Source organism: Bufo gargarizans, chromosome 1 (assembly GCF_014858855.1).
Source record: "Bufo gargarizans isolate SCDJY-AF-19 chromosome 1, ASM1485885v1, whole genome shotgun sequence".
NCBI lineage: Eukaryota > Metazoa > Chordata > Amphibia > Anura > Bufonidae > Bufo > Bufo gargarizans.
Window position 1 is genome coordinate 286,839,772 of NC_058080.1, and position 16,631 is coordinate 286,856,402.

General features: G+C 41.4%; 1 protein-coding gene across 1 annotated transcript in view; it reads left to right on the top strand.

Moving 5' to 3' along the window:
* The window catches only part of FRAS1 (Fraser extracellular matrix complex subunit 1), a 436,383-nt gene that overhangs the window by 219,674 nt on the left and 200,078 nt on the right, over positions 1-16,631 (top strand). The gene's annotated exons all lie outside the window — the stretch shown is intronic.

Sequence of the window (16,631 nt, forward strand, 5' to 3'; positions counted from 1 at the left end):
CTTCCTCAGTGGTGGTACGCCGCGGACTGTCGATTTGATCCACCTGCAGACATCTGTTTCGTGAGTAAACAACATAACCATAGATGGAATAAGCATTTTGCGACGAATATAATCGGCACAGAGTCCTATCTCTTGATGTTGTAACTTGGTCCTCATACAGACTAACCAGTATACAAAAATTCGGATAACCTACGATTATATGTAGATGTTTGGACATTGTATCGAATATCTTGAATATAATGCCACTCTTTTCATATGATCATTTATACAAAATTTTGGACTTGTGTCTATTGATGCGAAATTTTTGGACATTGGATTTAAAGGGAGTCTGTCACCTCCATATGGCCATATACAGTGCTTACATGGCTCTGTAGCACACCTATACAGGATTGTAACGGTACCTTTGTTATTTTCTTTAGACTTGCAACAGCAGGAAAAACGAAGTTTAATTCATATGCAAATGAGCACTCGCAAGTGCCCAGGGGCGGCGTTCAGTGTGTAAGTGCCCAGGCTGCTCTGCCTTCTTTTCACTTTACTCCTCCCCAGTCTCTGCCTTTGCCCGCCCTCCAAGTCCGGACCTATCGATGAGGCAAGAGACTGGGGAGGAGTAAAGTGAAAAGAAGGCAGAGCAGCCTGGGCACTTACACACTGAACGCTGCCCCTGGGCACTTACGAGTGCTCATTTGCGTATGAATTAAACTTCGTTTTTCCTGCTGGTGCAAGTCTAAAGAAAAGAACAAAGGTACCACTACAATCCTGTATAGGTGTGCTACAGAGCCATGTAAGCACTGTATATGGCCATATGGTGGTGACAGACTCCCTTTAAGGATAACCATTGCGTTTGATTGGAACTCTGTGATTTTACTAATTAATAGTTTTTTACTGAGAAGGTACTATTTAGTCTGGCCAGACCTATTTGTTGATTGCAATATATTTTTATCAGTATTATTGTCATTGCTAATTTTATCAGTATTATAGCATTTTTATCTAATAAAGTGCCACATACTCCATATATAGTGAGTGCCCAGCCCTTCTCTTGAAATATTGTTGTAGTTTATAGATTGGGTGAATCTGTGGGCTGAGAGCACCCATCCGGGCCACCTCACACAGCAGTGCGGTCTATTTCTGGTTTATTCCAAAACATTTCAAATAAGGTTATAGGCACATCATGAGTAGGGACCCTCTGTTCAGTGCACCTGGATTCCCTTGTGTTATCGCCACAAGCTTTGAAATCTAAAAAGGGGGAGGGGCTGGGAGGTGTTAGAGGCGGAGAAATCATGCCCCAAACGAAGCAGCCTGGATTCCCTTGCGTTATTGCCACAACCTTTAAAATCTCAAGGGGGGAGTGGCTCAACAGTGTTATGGGTAGACCAATAATGCCCCAAAGAAGCAATTATCAGGATTAGACAAATTTTCACAAGAAAGGTATGGTACTGCTTTGGGGTATTTATCCTACATCACAGAGTGTTTACTTTAAAACAAGTTTTGGAGGTGCTTTCGTATTGTGTAGGTACCATGTCATATGAAATAGGTACTCTTCATCCGGAATAATTCAGAGACCTGAATATCCTTGAATTATTTATTAAGTATTCCCCTAGACAGAGCAAGATAAAAATATCCCTAAAATATATTTGTAAAGTCTCCAAATAAATATTTATTTGGAGAGTTTATAATTATTTAATTGGAGAGTTTACAAATATATTTGAAGGATATTTTTATCTTGCTCTGTCTAGGGGAATACTCAATAAATAATTCAATGATATTCAGGTCTCTGACTTATTCCTGATGAAGCGTGCCTATCTATTATTAGTGAGCCGCTTATCAATATATCTTGCACCATATCATATGCCTTTATACACAAATGTTTTTAACTTCTGCACAGGAAATGTTTCCACTTGAAAAAAAGGAAAGCTAAAAGTTAAAGGGAACCTGTCACCATGATTTTGTGTATAGAGCTGGGGACATGGGTTGTAGATGGCCACTAGCACATCTGCAGTACCCAGGTCCCATAGCTCTCTGCGCTTTTATTGAGTTAAAAAACTGTTTTGAGTGATATGCAAATTACCTGATATGAGTCCTGTAGCCGGAGATGAGTCAAGCGGAAAGGAGCCCAGCACCGCCCCGCATCCTCCGAATCTCCTCCTTGCCGGCTGACATCACTGAGCTGGAGCGCCGAAATCTCGCGATGCGCGAGCTAGCGCATGCGCAGTGTCGGCATCATGTTCATTCCCTGTGCTGGCATCAGCACAGGGAACGAACTGCGCATGCGCTAGCTCGCGCATCGTGAGATTTCGGCGCTTCAGCTCAGTGACGTCAGCCAGCAAGGAGGAGATTCGGAGGACGCGGGGCGGTGCTGGGCTCCTTTCCGCTTGACTCATCTCCGGCTACAGGACTCATATCAGGTAATTTGCATATCACTCAAAACAGTTTTTTAACTCAATAAAAGCGCAGAGAGCTATGGGACCTGGGTACTGCAGATGTGCTAGTGGCCATCTAGCAGCCCATGTCCCCAGCTCTATGTGCAAAATCATGGTGACAGGTTTCCTTTAATTTCCTTTTACACATTTTACGATCATTTTATTGCATTAATGCATCTCTAAATGGTTGCAAGATTGTATGTACCCTGTAAACCTGCATTTGATTCTAATCTCCTGAAGACAACCCCTTTTTAAAATATAAACACGCCACAAGCCTAGCAGTCATCTGACTGCTGCATGCCTGACTTCGGCAGTGACCTGTTGTAATCCAAGTCTTGTTTGCAGACACTTTAAAGATGTGGTTGGAAAGTGGTGCAGGAGCAGTGCACAAGGATTTTTAGAGCAGTTTTTAAATGTGATGTTTGACTGTATGTTTTTCATGAGTTTAAACTGTAAAACCCATGTGGCAAAAAAATGTGGAAAAGAATTAAAGGGAGTCTGTCACCACATTTCAGCATATTAGACCGATCAAATAGGGTTATATGATCCACCCAGAACTTAAAAACGGTACCTTTGTTGTAGAAAACTGACTTTTCTTTTAGCCGAAAATGAACTTATAAGATTATGTTAATGAGCCCTCTCAAGTGCCTAGGGCGGTGTCTCAATCCTCGGAGCCCCAGGCAGCACCTCCTAAACGGCTCATAACCCCGCCCTCCGTGCGCCTCTGCCCGCCCGTTTACTCCCCTCCCCTGTCCTTTTCCACTGCGGCTGTGCGGTCCAAATCGTAGCGGGCTAATGCGCAATGCAATGCCCGCTCCTGGCAGGGCATCGCAATACCTACTGCGCATGCGCCCGCTACGATTTGGACCGCACAGCCGCAGAGGAAAAGGACAGGGGAGGGGAGTAAACGGGCGGGCAGAGGCGCACGGAGGGCGGGGTTATGAGCCGTTTAGGAGGTGCTGCCTGGGGTTTCGAGGATTGAGACACCGCCCTGGGCACTGGAGAGGGCTCATTAACATAATCTTATAAGTTCATTTTCGGCTAAAAGAAAAGTCTGTTTTCTACAACAAAGGTACCGTTTTTAAGTTCTGGGTGGATCATATAACCCTATTTGATCGGTCTAATATGCTGAAATGTGCTGACAGACTCCCTTTAAAGCTGTTACTTCTTAGGATATGTCATCAATATCAGAGCAGCTTCATACCTAAAAATCATGTTATTGACATCACATATATTAGTGCAGGTTCATTCAGTCATGGTTTGACATGCAGGAAGCTGGATGAGAAACAAATGTAGCGCTGCTAGCACTTGCTGTATTCACGGATCCCTGGTTTTCTTCTGGGCCCCGTGCTGCTCTGTCCTGAAGGCTTATAGTGTCATTACGTAGTGCATGTAGGTGTGTACTATGACCTGACACTGTGTGTCATCAGGTCACAGTGTATTGTGGGGCCCAGAAGACAATTAGGGAGTGGTGAGTGCAGGAAGAGCAGATTTTGGGGTCTGACAATTGGGGTCTGATCTGAGGTCTGATGACAATTGGGGGTCTGATACAGATTAGGGGTCTGATCTGAGGTCTGATGACGATTGGGGGTCTGATTGTGGTTTCTGATCTGAGGTCTGATTAAGTTTGTGGGTCTGATCTGAGGTCTGATAAAGATGGAGGTCTGAACTGTGGTCTGATGAAGATTGGGAGTCTGATGTGAAGTCAGATGAAAAATATTTATTTTCTGATTTTCCTTCATATTAAAAAACCTAGTTGTCTCTTATAACCAGGTGCGTCTTATAAAGCAAAAAAATACAGTATATAGTGGTGACATATTTCGCAGTGCTTGAGAGACATTATCATCAATTTCTACCGATGTTAAACAATTATTATTTTTATCTAAATATTAAAAGATCAAAACAACATTGAATTTACTCTAAGGCTGGGTTCAGACCTGAGCGTTTTAGAGCACGTTCCTACGCGCTGTAAAACGCTCAACAGGCAAGAGCCAATGATTCCCTTTGGGAATGGTTCTCACCTGAGCGATCGTACGCGCTGTAAAACACCCGACGCCCCAAGAAGTACAGGAGCTTCTTTGGGGCGTCTTGTCGCGCGTTCCCGTACATAGACTTCCGGGAACGCGCGAAAATGGGCGTTCGCATACTACCGGAGCCGCGTATATGAGACGCCGGAGAATCGCGCATACATAGCGCTCAGGTCGGGACGCTCAGGTCTGAACCCAGCCTAAATCAAGACAAACTTTTAGAGACACAGATTTTTTAATAATTCAGTAAATTTACAATAATAATAACACTAAAATGTTTGCTTGAAAACTGTTGCATATCTCAATCTTATTTCTGCGAATTTCCAAGTAATTATTGAATCATTGCCAGAGTAAATTGGAAAAATAGCAAGCAAAACTGCTCTTCATTTAAAGAATTAAGCCTCATTTATCAGTCAATGAATTTCTTCATGTGCATGATGAATTCATTTAATTCTAAGTGGCACTAAAAACAATTATGTTGTGAAATAAGCGTATTCATCTGAGCTATCATGTAGCAAGGATTGTCCCTAAACCAATCAAGCCACATATACATATTTCTTAATTGCTACCTGTCATGTAAAGATTGATTATCTTAGCCCTAACCCTTGGGTAAGAGAAAACTGACATACTCTATTTTACTTTACTGACCCATGAAACAATCTGATTCAGAAAATGAATTTGCAGCATCAGAGAATGCAATTTTTCAAAAACGCATGATTAAAATGCACATTGGTATACATCCATCAGTCATCTTCATGTAAATTAGGTTGGCTCTGAGTTTGAAATTGCTTAGGGCTCTTTCACACCTGCGTTATAGTCTTCCGGCATAGAGTTCCGTCGTCGGGGCTCTATGCCGGAAGAATACTGATCAGGATTTTCCTAATGCATTCTGAATGGACAGTCCGTCCTTCAGGATGCATCAGGATGTCTTCAGTTCCGGAACGGAACGTTTTTTGGCCGCAGCAAATAGCGCAGCATGCTGCGCTTTTTGCTCCGGCCAAAAATCCGGAACACTTGCCGCAAGGCCGGATCCGGAATGAATGCCCATTGAAAGGCATTGATCCGGATCCGGCCTTAAGCTAAACGTCGTTTCGGCGCATTGCCGGATGCGACGTTTAGCTTTTTCTCAATGGTTACCATGGCTGCCGGGACGCTAAAGTCCTGGCAGCCATGGTAAAGTGCAGTGGGGAGCAGCATACTTACCGTCCGTGCGGCTCCCGGGGCGCTCCAGAGTGACGTCAGGGCGCCCCAAGCGCATGGATCACGTGATCGCATGTACACGACATCCATGCGCCTGGGGCGCTCTGACGTCATTCTGGAGCGCCCCGGGAGCCGCACGGATGGTAAGTATGCCGCTCCCCACTACTACTATGGCAACCAGGACTTTAATAGCGTCCTGGGTGCCATAGTAACACTGAAAGCATTTTGAAGACGGATCCGTCTTCAAATGCTTTCAGTACACTTGCGTTTTTCCGGATCCGGCGTGTAATTCCGGCAAGTGGAGTACACGCCGGATCCGGACAACGCAAGTGTGAAAGAGGCCTTAGGAGTTCTTCTAGCTTAAAGGGGTTGGACACTTTCTGGCTGCTGTTGATAAATGTGTTTGTAATATAGTAATATTTGTTGATATTCTTCACAACTTTCTGTATTTCATAAGGTATGCCCCCTTGTTGGTAAAGTATTTTGTGCTGTCAACGTACAAGTTCTGTCCATAAAATGACTGCTGATGGAGGGTCATGTGACCAGGCATATCACTCAGTCTCCTCCACTAAAACACACAACACATGCACTAAACTCTCAACATTGCATAGTGTATTTGAGTGTAGAAGACATGTCTGGAGTTATTTTTGCCTTGTCACATGACCCTCCATCAACGGCCAACTTATGAACAGGTCTTCTATGTGGACTGCACAGAAGATCTGCCCAGCAAGGAGACATGACTTATAAAATATAGCAAACAGCATAGAAAATCAACAAAGGGTATATTAGTAAGTGTCATATAGTCATCTTACCTACACATTGGTCAAAAGTAGCCAGAAAGTGGCCAACCCCTTTAAGCACGGTGGCTAAGTGGTTAGCATTAGTGCCTTGCAGTGCTGGGATCTTGGATACAAATCCAACCAAGATCAACATCTGCATGAAGTTTATATGTTCTCGGAGTGTTTTTTTCCTTCGGGTACTCCAGTTCCCACATTCCAAACACATACTGATAGAGGGAATTTCGATTATAAGCTCCAGTGGGGACAATGAGTGATGATAGTGCTGTGGAATATGTTGGTACTATATAAGCAAGTAAAATAAATAAATATCTTAAGCTGGCAATACACATAAGATTAAAGGGGTTCTCCAGGAATTAAGAAAATGAAAATACTAAATATTGCTTTAATATAAATATATTCCCAAAAACCTTTCATTAGTTATAAGGCTCGTTTTGTCTGGGAAGCAATCATTAGGAGAAATAAAATGTCCGCCGTCATATTAGTACAAACAAAGTCTGTCCTAATCACACAGGAGGACAAGTTACTTCACAGCACTGAGGTAAAGATCTGCCTGAGGCTCCTCTCCTGCTTGTCAGGAATTATCCTTAATACAGATGATAAGATCTTCATCTGAATTTCTGTAGGAATGGAGTCTATGAGAAGACATGAAGTACAGAGAGGAGGTGGGGATGTGGCTGATGAGCAGCAGCACTTGTATGCAGTCTCCATTTTCCCCGGTCTGTCCTGTCCCCTCTGTACTTCATGTCTCCTCATGAACTCCATTTAGCTGAAGATCTTATCTATATTCAGGATCATAATCCCTGACAAGCATAGCAGAGAGGAGGATGAGGCAGCTCTTTAGCTCAGTGTTGTGAAGTAACTTTTCCACCTGTGTGATTAGGACAGGTTTTGTGTACTAATAGGACTGCAGCCATTTTATGTCCCCTGATGATTTCTCCCTAGACAAAATGAGCCCTTATAACTAATGTAAGGTATTTGGGAATAAATTTATAATAAAGTGATATTTAAGTATTTTCATTTTCTTAATTCCTGGGGAACCCCTTTAAAATCGGCTCAAATGGATGGTTTCATGACATTTTGGATGCCCATCTGTTAAAAAGCATGGGCGGTGCATATTTTGGACAAATGTGACCTTTTTTTTGCTGAAAATGTTATTGACCATGTTGGAAAATTTCAACCAAATCTGGCTGATCATCTGCCATTGTGCTCAGTGAATCAGTTTAAAAAAAAACTGTCTCCCTGTTTGGCCAGTTTAGCCTGTCATACTGCTCATAGGATTGTTTGTACAAAAGCAATGTGGCCAACCATGGTCTCATGTGTATGGCAGGTTTTAGTCAGAAGATCCTTCAAAAAAAAGGTTGGACTTGCAATAGGTACCTTGATACAAATCAAAAAAGTATCACATGTAAAATTATTGTTATATGCTTAAAAATCTATATTTAAGTGTTCTTGCATGGCAAGACCACTTACTGTCATCTCACATATATATTCTTATTATAGCCAAATTTACCACCCGAACTCCTCCCACAGTTATTACACTACATAGACAGTAATATGCCGAAACGTGCGGACTGTTCCCTGTTGGTGTGCTATCACTTTGTGGAACGTTTAGCTGAATGGTTCACGAAATATCTGCGTTTTTGTGGCGAAATTGGTCCCTTAGGAATGAATGGTGGAATGTTCAAAACTAGAGTGGGAGCTGACAAAAGCTAGAGTGGGAGCTGAAAAATCAGGACATGATTTCTAAACTGCCACCACTCCCTCATTTTCAAGCCCACCTACACAAATAGTATATCAAAACGTTCAGCTATCCCTACTGCCACTAAAAATGTCCACGGCTAAGCCATAGGCCTTATAGTTTTCACAATATGACCATTTGTTTGCTACTCATGCCGCCCATTGACATTCATTGAAACTCCACTGTAGCCACCTCAAATTTGAAGGGCAATTTCTAAACTGCGACTGTGCCTTCATTTTTAATATTATATTAATATGTATTTATTAATAATTATTATTTTTAATATATCAGAGACATACTATGTATCAAAATGTAGGTCTGGGTCTTGTGATTCTTACAATATAAAGCTCTACGCTGTAGGATTTGTAATTTTTAAACTTCGACCGTTTGAAGATTGCAACCTCCAGTGAAGGGACCTCTCTACTGCTGGAGGTGTGCTTTTTATTGCTGTGTCTGTACAGAAGACTGAGGGGCTCTTGTCTCTATAGGAACAGAGGTGGGCGGGGATGGCATGTGGCTACTCCTCTGAAGATGCTTGCTGCAATGCATGCTGGGATATTTACTTTCACTTTACAGCTGTCTGAGGAAGCTCCTAAGGGAAACATGTCATGGTGAACAGATTAGAAAAATTACCTTCATCTGCTAGACTCGATAATGCTGCTAATGTTTTTTTTATAAATGTACAGACGTGGACAAAATTGTTGGTACCCTTTGGTCAATGAAAGAAAAAGTCACAATGGTCACAGAAATAACTTTAATCTGACAAAAGTAATAATAAATTAAAATTCTATAAATGTTAACCAATGAAAGTCAGACATTGTTTTTCAACCATGCTTCAACAGAATTATGTAAAAAAATAAACTCATGAAACAGGCATGGACAAAAATGATGGTACCCCTAGAAAACACAGAACATAATGTGACCAAAGGGACATGTTAATTCAAGGTGTGTCCACTAATTAGCATCACAGGTGTCTACAACCTTGTAATCAGCCATTGGGCCTATATATATGGCTCCAGGTAATCACTGTGTTGTTTGGTGATATGGTGTGTACCACACTCGACATGGACCAGAGGAAGCAAAGGAAAGAGCTGTCTCAAGAGATCAGAAAGAAAATTATAGACAAGCATGTTAAAGGTAAAGGCTATAAGACCATCTCCAAGCAACTAGATGTTCCTGTGAGTACAGTTGCACATATTATTCATAAGTTTAAGATCCATGGGACTGTAGCCAACCTCCCTGGACGTGGCCGCAGGAGGAAAATTGATGACAAATCTAAGAGACGGATAATCCGAATGGTAACAAAAGAGCCTAGAAAGACTTCTAAAGAGATTCAAGGTGAACTTCATGCTCAAGGAACATCAGTGTCAGATCGCACCATCCGTCGTTGTTTGAGCCAAAGTGGACTACATGGGAGACGACCAAGGAGGACACCATTGTTGAAAACGAATCATAAAAAAGCAAGACTGGAATATGCCAAACTACATGTTGACAAGCCACAAAGCTTCTGGGAGAATGTCCTGTGGACAGATGAGACAAAAATCGAAGTTTTTGCCAAGGCACATCAGCTGTATGTTCACAGACGAAAAAATGAAGCATATCAAGAAAAGAACACTGTCCCTACTGTGAAACATGGAGGAGGCTCTGTTATGTTCTGGGGCTGCTTTGCTGCGTCTGGCACAGGGTGTCTTGAATCTGTGCAGGGTACAATGAAATCTCAAGACTATCAAGGAATTCTAGAGAGAAATGTACTAGCCAGTGTCAGAAAGCTTGGTCTCAGTCGCAGGTCATGGGTCTTGCAACAGGACAATGACCCAAAACACACCGCTAAAAACACCCAAGAATGGCTAAGAGGAAAAAATTGGACTATTCTAAAGTGGCCTTCTATGAGCCCTGACCTCAATCCTATTGAGCATCTTTGGAAGGAGCTGAAACATGCAGTCTGGAAAAGGCACCCTTCAAACCGGACACAACTGGAGCAGTTTGCTCATGAGGAGTGGGCCAAAATACCTGCTGAGAGGTGCAGATGTCTCATTGACAGTTACAGGAAGCGTTTGATTGCAGTGATTGCCTCAAAAGGTTGCGCAACAAAATATTAAGTTAGGGGTACCATCATTTTTGTCCATGCCTGTTTCATGAGTTTATTTTTTTACATAATTCTGTTGAAGCATGGTTGAAAAACAATGTCTGACTTTCATTGGTTAACATTTATAGAATTTTAATTTATTATTACTTTTGTCAGATTAAAGTTATTTCTGTGACCATTGTGACTTTTTCTTTCATTGACCAAAGGGTACCAACAATTTTGTCCACGTCTGTATGTTTTAATGTAACTGTGAAACACTTTGGGCAACAACATTGCAATTAAATGTGCTATATAAATAAATAAAAGTTGAAATGCATTTTTCACTCTATCAAGCTTGCCATGTAAATTTGATCAATCAATTAGTTCGTGTAATGTTTACTATCTTTACTCACTCCAAACAGTTACTCTGCCCACTCCATAAAGTTACTCTGCCCAGTCCAGCCTTTCCACAGTTACTCCAGCCACTCCAACCACACAACAGTTACTCCGCCCACTCAAGTTACAGACTACTGGTGGAGGCAAGAACACTTCACACAATTTCCCCATAAATTGTAGCTTTTCTAGTTACTTTATGTTAAGAAGTCGATGAACAGATTTGCTTGGGGCTTCTCCTAAGGGTGTTATCTAAAAATGGCCCCGCTGGTATTTACTCTTTTTATTTTTTTATTTTTATTTCATATTTATTGTTTTTTTAACATACAATTTCATTTTTAGAAACAGTTGATTTAATATCATGTAATAAGACTTGCATCCCATCAACCCCCCCACCACCCTTATTCGTTAGCCGAATTTTTTTTTTTTTATATCATCCTCTCTCCATCTCCTCCTCTCCCCAGCCCCAGCCCCAGCCAATACCTCCCCCCATCTCGGGGCCCTATACCAACCATTTCTGCCATATTCTAAAAAATCTATATTTTTTCTTTTTATTTACCAGATGAGCATCCTCACAAGCCAGTGAATTTCTGACCAGATTCTCCCATTCGCTAATCGTGGGTACAGCACTACCCCCCCCAGTATCGGATAATACACCTCCTAGCTTGAAAAAGTAATAAAAGTAATTTGGAGGCTATTTCTTGATGTAGAGAGATTTCCATTTTCCCCATCACTCCCAGAATACATATCTCGAATTGGCTAGGGACTTTAATACCATGGTATTACTCTATTCTATCACTGACTTTTCTCCAGAACTCCTGGATCTTCAGACATGTCCAGAGTATGTGAATATCATCCACCCCTATCTCCCCACACTTTAGACATCTAAAGACTTTGGGTTTGTAGCACTTCATTAGGAACTTGGGGGAGTAGTAAAGGCGATATAGTATGTTAAATTGGGTTATTCTATTCATTTTTTCCCCTGTATAGTCAACTCCCAAAATTCTTCTCGCTGGGGGTTTATAGCGTCTTGCCATTTATACCTTAGGCTGTTTACTGCTATCTTCTTAGTCTTTTGTTTTAACAGACATTGGTATATTTTAGAGACTAATTTCCCCCCTGTTTTTAAACCAGAAATGTCAGCTAATGGCTGCGGAAGGGTAGATATCAAAATGCCCCGCCCCAGCAGCTTTCTCAGTATTTGTTTTATTTGTATATAAAAAAACGAAGTTCTGTATTACCCAAACCATACTCCTTTTTGAGATCTTCATATGATATTATATCCCCCTGTCTCCATATCTGCCCAGTTTGTAGACTCCATGCCGCCACCACACCTCTTGTTCGATTTCTTTTAATTCTATTAAGGCAGTATTGTCCCACAGTATGGTATCAGCATGTAGTCCGGCCTGGGTCCAGAAGGCCCTTGCTTCCTTCCAAACCTTTTCCATCAGCTCAAACAGCGGTATCTTTCTACTTTCCTGTTGTGTCAACACTCCTGCTTCTATGTGCTGGAATATAGTACAATTCTCCAACCTTTCATTAATCCCTGCTATCATGGATATCATTGTGTGTTACTCCACGTTATCATATTTTTTATATGGCCGGAGATAAAATATAATTCCAAATCTGGGACTGATAGTCCCCCCTCCCTCTCTTGAATATACAATGTTTGTGCTTTTATCCTTGGTTTTTCCCCTCGCCATATCAAACCCATTAATAGGCTAGCAATTATTTTAAATATTTTTTTATTATTTATTGATTATTGACGGTGCATTCCACAGAATATAATTCAGGGAGGGTAATGAGCACATTTTTACTAAAGAGATCCTACCTGCCATCGACACATATAGTCTTTTCCATACATCTATTTTCTTCCTAATTTCTTGTATTTTAGGGATCACATTCAGTGGACATATTCCTTAGGATTTGGGGTTATTTGAATACCCAAATATTTAACGGGTTTATTGCTCTTCTTCATTTCCAATGCTCCTGGTATAAAATTGTTCAAAGGATCAATCGGGACACAAGCCGATTTAGACCAATTTATCTTAAGGCCGGCATATCTACCATACTGATCAAATACCTGGAAAATCTACATAAGTGATCTATGTGAGCCTACAAACAACATAATATCATCCTCATACAAGGCAATTTTTTCCTTGTGCGCACCAAACCTGAAACCCACGATTTCTTCATCTTGCCTAATCATATCTGCCAATGGCTCCAAAGCTATAGCGAAAAGCAGGGGGGAAAGGGGATACCCCTGTCTAACCCCCCCTACCAATATCGATATTATCAGAATACTCCCCATTTAATATAACGTTTGCTGAGATTTCTGTATACAACAGCCTTACCCATTATATAAAGCGATCTCCAAAACCCATTTTCTTCAGTGTTATAAACAAAAAGGGCCATTCTACAGTGTCGAATGCCTTTGAGGCATCTATGGTAACAATTAAATGTTCACCGCAATTCGTGGGTTCAAGCTGGGTGTTCACGAAATAGCGCATAATATTATCAGTTGTAGTCTTACCTGACATGAATCCCGTCTGATCCTCATGCACAAGTCCCGAAACCACACTTCTAAGTCTAGCTGCCAAAATTCTGGCCAAAATTTTATTATCGGTATTAATTAGTGAGATGGGACGGTATGAGTCCAGAAGGGTTGTGTCCTTCCCCGGTTTTAAAATCAATGTAATTAGGGCTTCTCTCAGTGAATCTTGCAGCTTCCCTATCTTCCTCGAATCCTCCAACATATCCAGTAATTTGGGGATTAATATTTTTTTATATTGAGCATACACTTCGAACGGGATACCATCTATTCCGGCCTTGTTCTTGGTGATACTAGACAATACTTTAGGGGGGCCTCCAATTTTTCACTTTGCTCTTTTGTTAACGTAGAGCTAGTAATACCTTCCAGGAAATATTGTGTTTGTATCAAATTCATATTTATCTTACTACTATACATGTCTTGAAAGTATTCCTTGAGTAGCTCTATTTTAGCCGCTTGTTCGGTAGTTTTATGACCTAATTTATCTGTTAAGCAGTGAATATAATATTTTTTTTTAATCTGAGTCCCCACTAAAGCCACTAGCTTTTTACCCGGTATATGTGCAAAAACATAACTATCTGTTACATCATTTTCTTTCTGTTGTTGAGCCTGTAAGAGCCGCTCACCTTCCAGTTTGGATTCTACCTCTATCCATTCCTTGTAATTTTTACCTGTGGGATTTCCAATATACTTATTTTCATATCTTTCCACCTCGTGTTCCATATCCAATATTTTTTTCCCTTAACACTTTTTTATACCCTGCTGTATATTTTGTGAAACTCCCTCTGATATATGCCTTTGCAGCTTCCCAAACTATATTAATTGCTGCTGAACCTTCATTCCAATCAAGAAACTGTTATCTCTTTCGCAACCTTTTCATGTACACCCAATATATTTATCCACCCAAATTTTATGTGCATCCGTCTACTAATTTTTTTTTATTTGTTTTTATATTTGTAATGATTGGGTTATGGTCTGAGATCCCACGCTGTCCATATTTGACCTTTTCAATTTCGGACGAACCCCTTTCATTGGTGAAAACTAAATCAATTTGTGATAAACTTTTATGGGTCTTTGAAAAACATGAATACTTTTTCAATTTCGCGTGCATTACCCTCCAAATATCTATCCAGCCCAATTCCTCTGTGATATTTTTTTATTTTGATCCCGTGCTAGCCATTTGAACATTCCCAAGTCTACGTAAAATCACCCATTACTACAAGTGGTTTGTCCCCTACCTTAAGTAAAAAAATGGTGAATTTTTACTAAAACCTCCAACTTGAAAGGTGGCGGTATATACACATTTGCAATTACCCATGGTCTTCCTTCCAAGAGAGAGTCAATCAAAACATATCGCCCCTCCCCATCTATGTCTCGTTCCCTTATTTTAATATCCACATCCCGGTGTATTAATACACTCACCCCTCTGGCATATAATGAATAAACTGAGTGAAAGGAGTGCTGTATCCACGATCTCGCCAGTCCATCTGTCGTTTCACCTGTCAGATGCGTTTCTTGTAAGCAAACTATCGTCGGTAAAAATCTGTGTATTGCGTCAAAAACTGCCACTCTCTTTGCACCCCTACTCAAACCCCTAATATTCCAAGATATAATTCTCATAGAAAACTGTTTTTAAATCTGCCCATCTCAAGAATATGCTTAAAAGGCCCCCAGGAGGGGAAGAAAGCGAGAGCGGAGGAGAGAAGAGTAAAAAAAAAAAAGAGAGAGGGAGTAGGTTGGGGTTTGTTGGAAGGGGGCCATAGAACAGATCCTAAAGGCATATATGTGGGATTTGTGTGGCGCCCCCTCCCCCTCTGAAGGTCTGTGAAAAAGTGGTGGAGAACTTCCCAAAGTAACAGAGCTACGGAAAACGATGGCTATTGACTGTTACCGGCTGTATGATACTAACATTACGACCTGCTAACATTATAAGTGTTGGAGCCTGATATGGGGTCTACGGCTCAAAGTGAAGTGTCTGGATAAAAGGAGGGGCTGAACTAATTGGACTAATGTTTGAAAGGAAGCAAGCCCCATCGGATGACTTTAGGGTTTGAACTAATCCAACTAACCTTGCTAATGAATTGAGCTAACTGAGTGTCTACCACCGACTTTATGTTATTAACTGCTTTGAGCTGTGGTTGAATACGTAATAATGGGATGGATGGACAGCTCAGGTTTATTTAACAATTTACAAATATAATTGAGTCGTGGTTGATTTTTTTTTTAGGTTATTAACTGTGTCAGCTCTAAAATAATACAATTGCTTACTAAGTTTTGCAGGATAACGGACTAGGGGAAAGAGGAAACTCTCTAGGGATGGCTAGACAGGGGGCGGGGAAAAGGGCTAAGGGCCAAGTGGAGTTAAATACTTAAATTTCCCCTATGACAAAAAAAAACTGATAAAACTAGGCAATTACTTTTGACCACTATGTGAGTACAAAGTAGCCCCCCAAAAGGCTGAGGAGGAGCTGACTCGCTCTCAAGAGGAGGAATCTATCTTAGAGGAAAATTCTGTAGAGAAGGTGACAGAGTTTCCAGTCTGGAGATAGGGGAGGGCAGCAGGGGAGGGTGGGTGAGGAGGGAAAAGAGACAACAGAGGGGGAGCAGGTTCCTAGCCTACAGGATATATTCCAAATGTAGCCTGGCAATACAGGACCTCTCTCTCCAGACTGGAAATATCAGGGAGTCGGTGGGATTACTCAGAGCGGACGTTCAAAAATATAAAGAAAGATTAACAGAAATAGAGAAAAGAACGTCTGACTCTGAGGATCTTTTACAGATAATTAGGGTATAAATAGACTCCTTGAAGGAGGAAAATAGGGAATTGAAAAGCAGAGTACTGGAGTTAGAAAATAGGTCCAGGAGGCATAATCTGAGATGTCTGGGGATCCCAGAGGGGGTGAAGGGGCAAGACCTCACCACCTTTCTACAGTCTTGGCCGAAGGAACAGCTGGGCCAGGACATCTCGGAATATAAAAACTTTGTGGATCAAGCCTATAGACTCCCGTCAAAGAAACCCCCACCTGGAGCGAGACCAAGACCCATAATCCTCAATTTAATATCAGTTAGGGATAAGGATGAGATAATGCGTAGATCTAGGAAGAGAGGGCAATTGGAATATTTAGGTGCAACGGTAATGGTATTCCCTGATTATGCGAAAGAAACGGCAAAGGAAAGAAGTCGGTTTATAGAGGTGAAAAAAATCTTATGCCTAAATAATGTTAAATATTCACTGATGTTCCCAGCCAAATTGAGGGTTGAATGGGAAAAAAAATATTGTGTTTTTGATAAAGCGGAGGCGGCTGGAGCTTGGGCTAGAGAAACGATAAGGAGCTGAGGGGTATTGGGCCGGGGATTGGTTGGAAGGGGGTAATGCCATGATAGAGAACCAGGACAGGAGTTCTGGCTCATCGAGGGGGGGGGGGGGGTTTCGGGGGCTG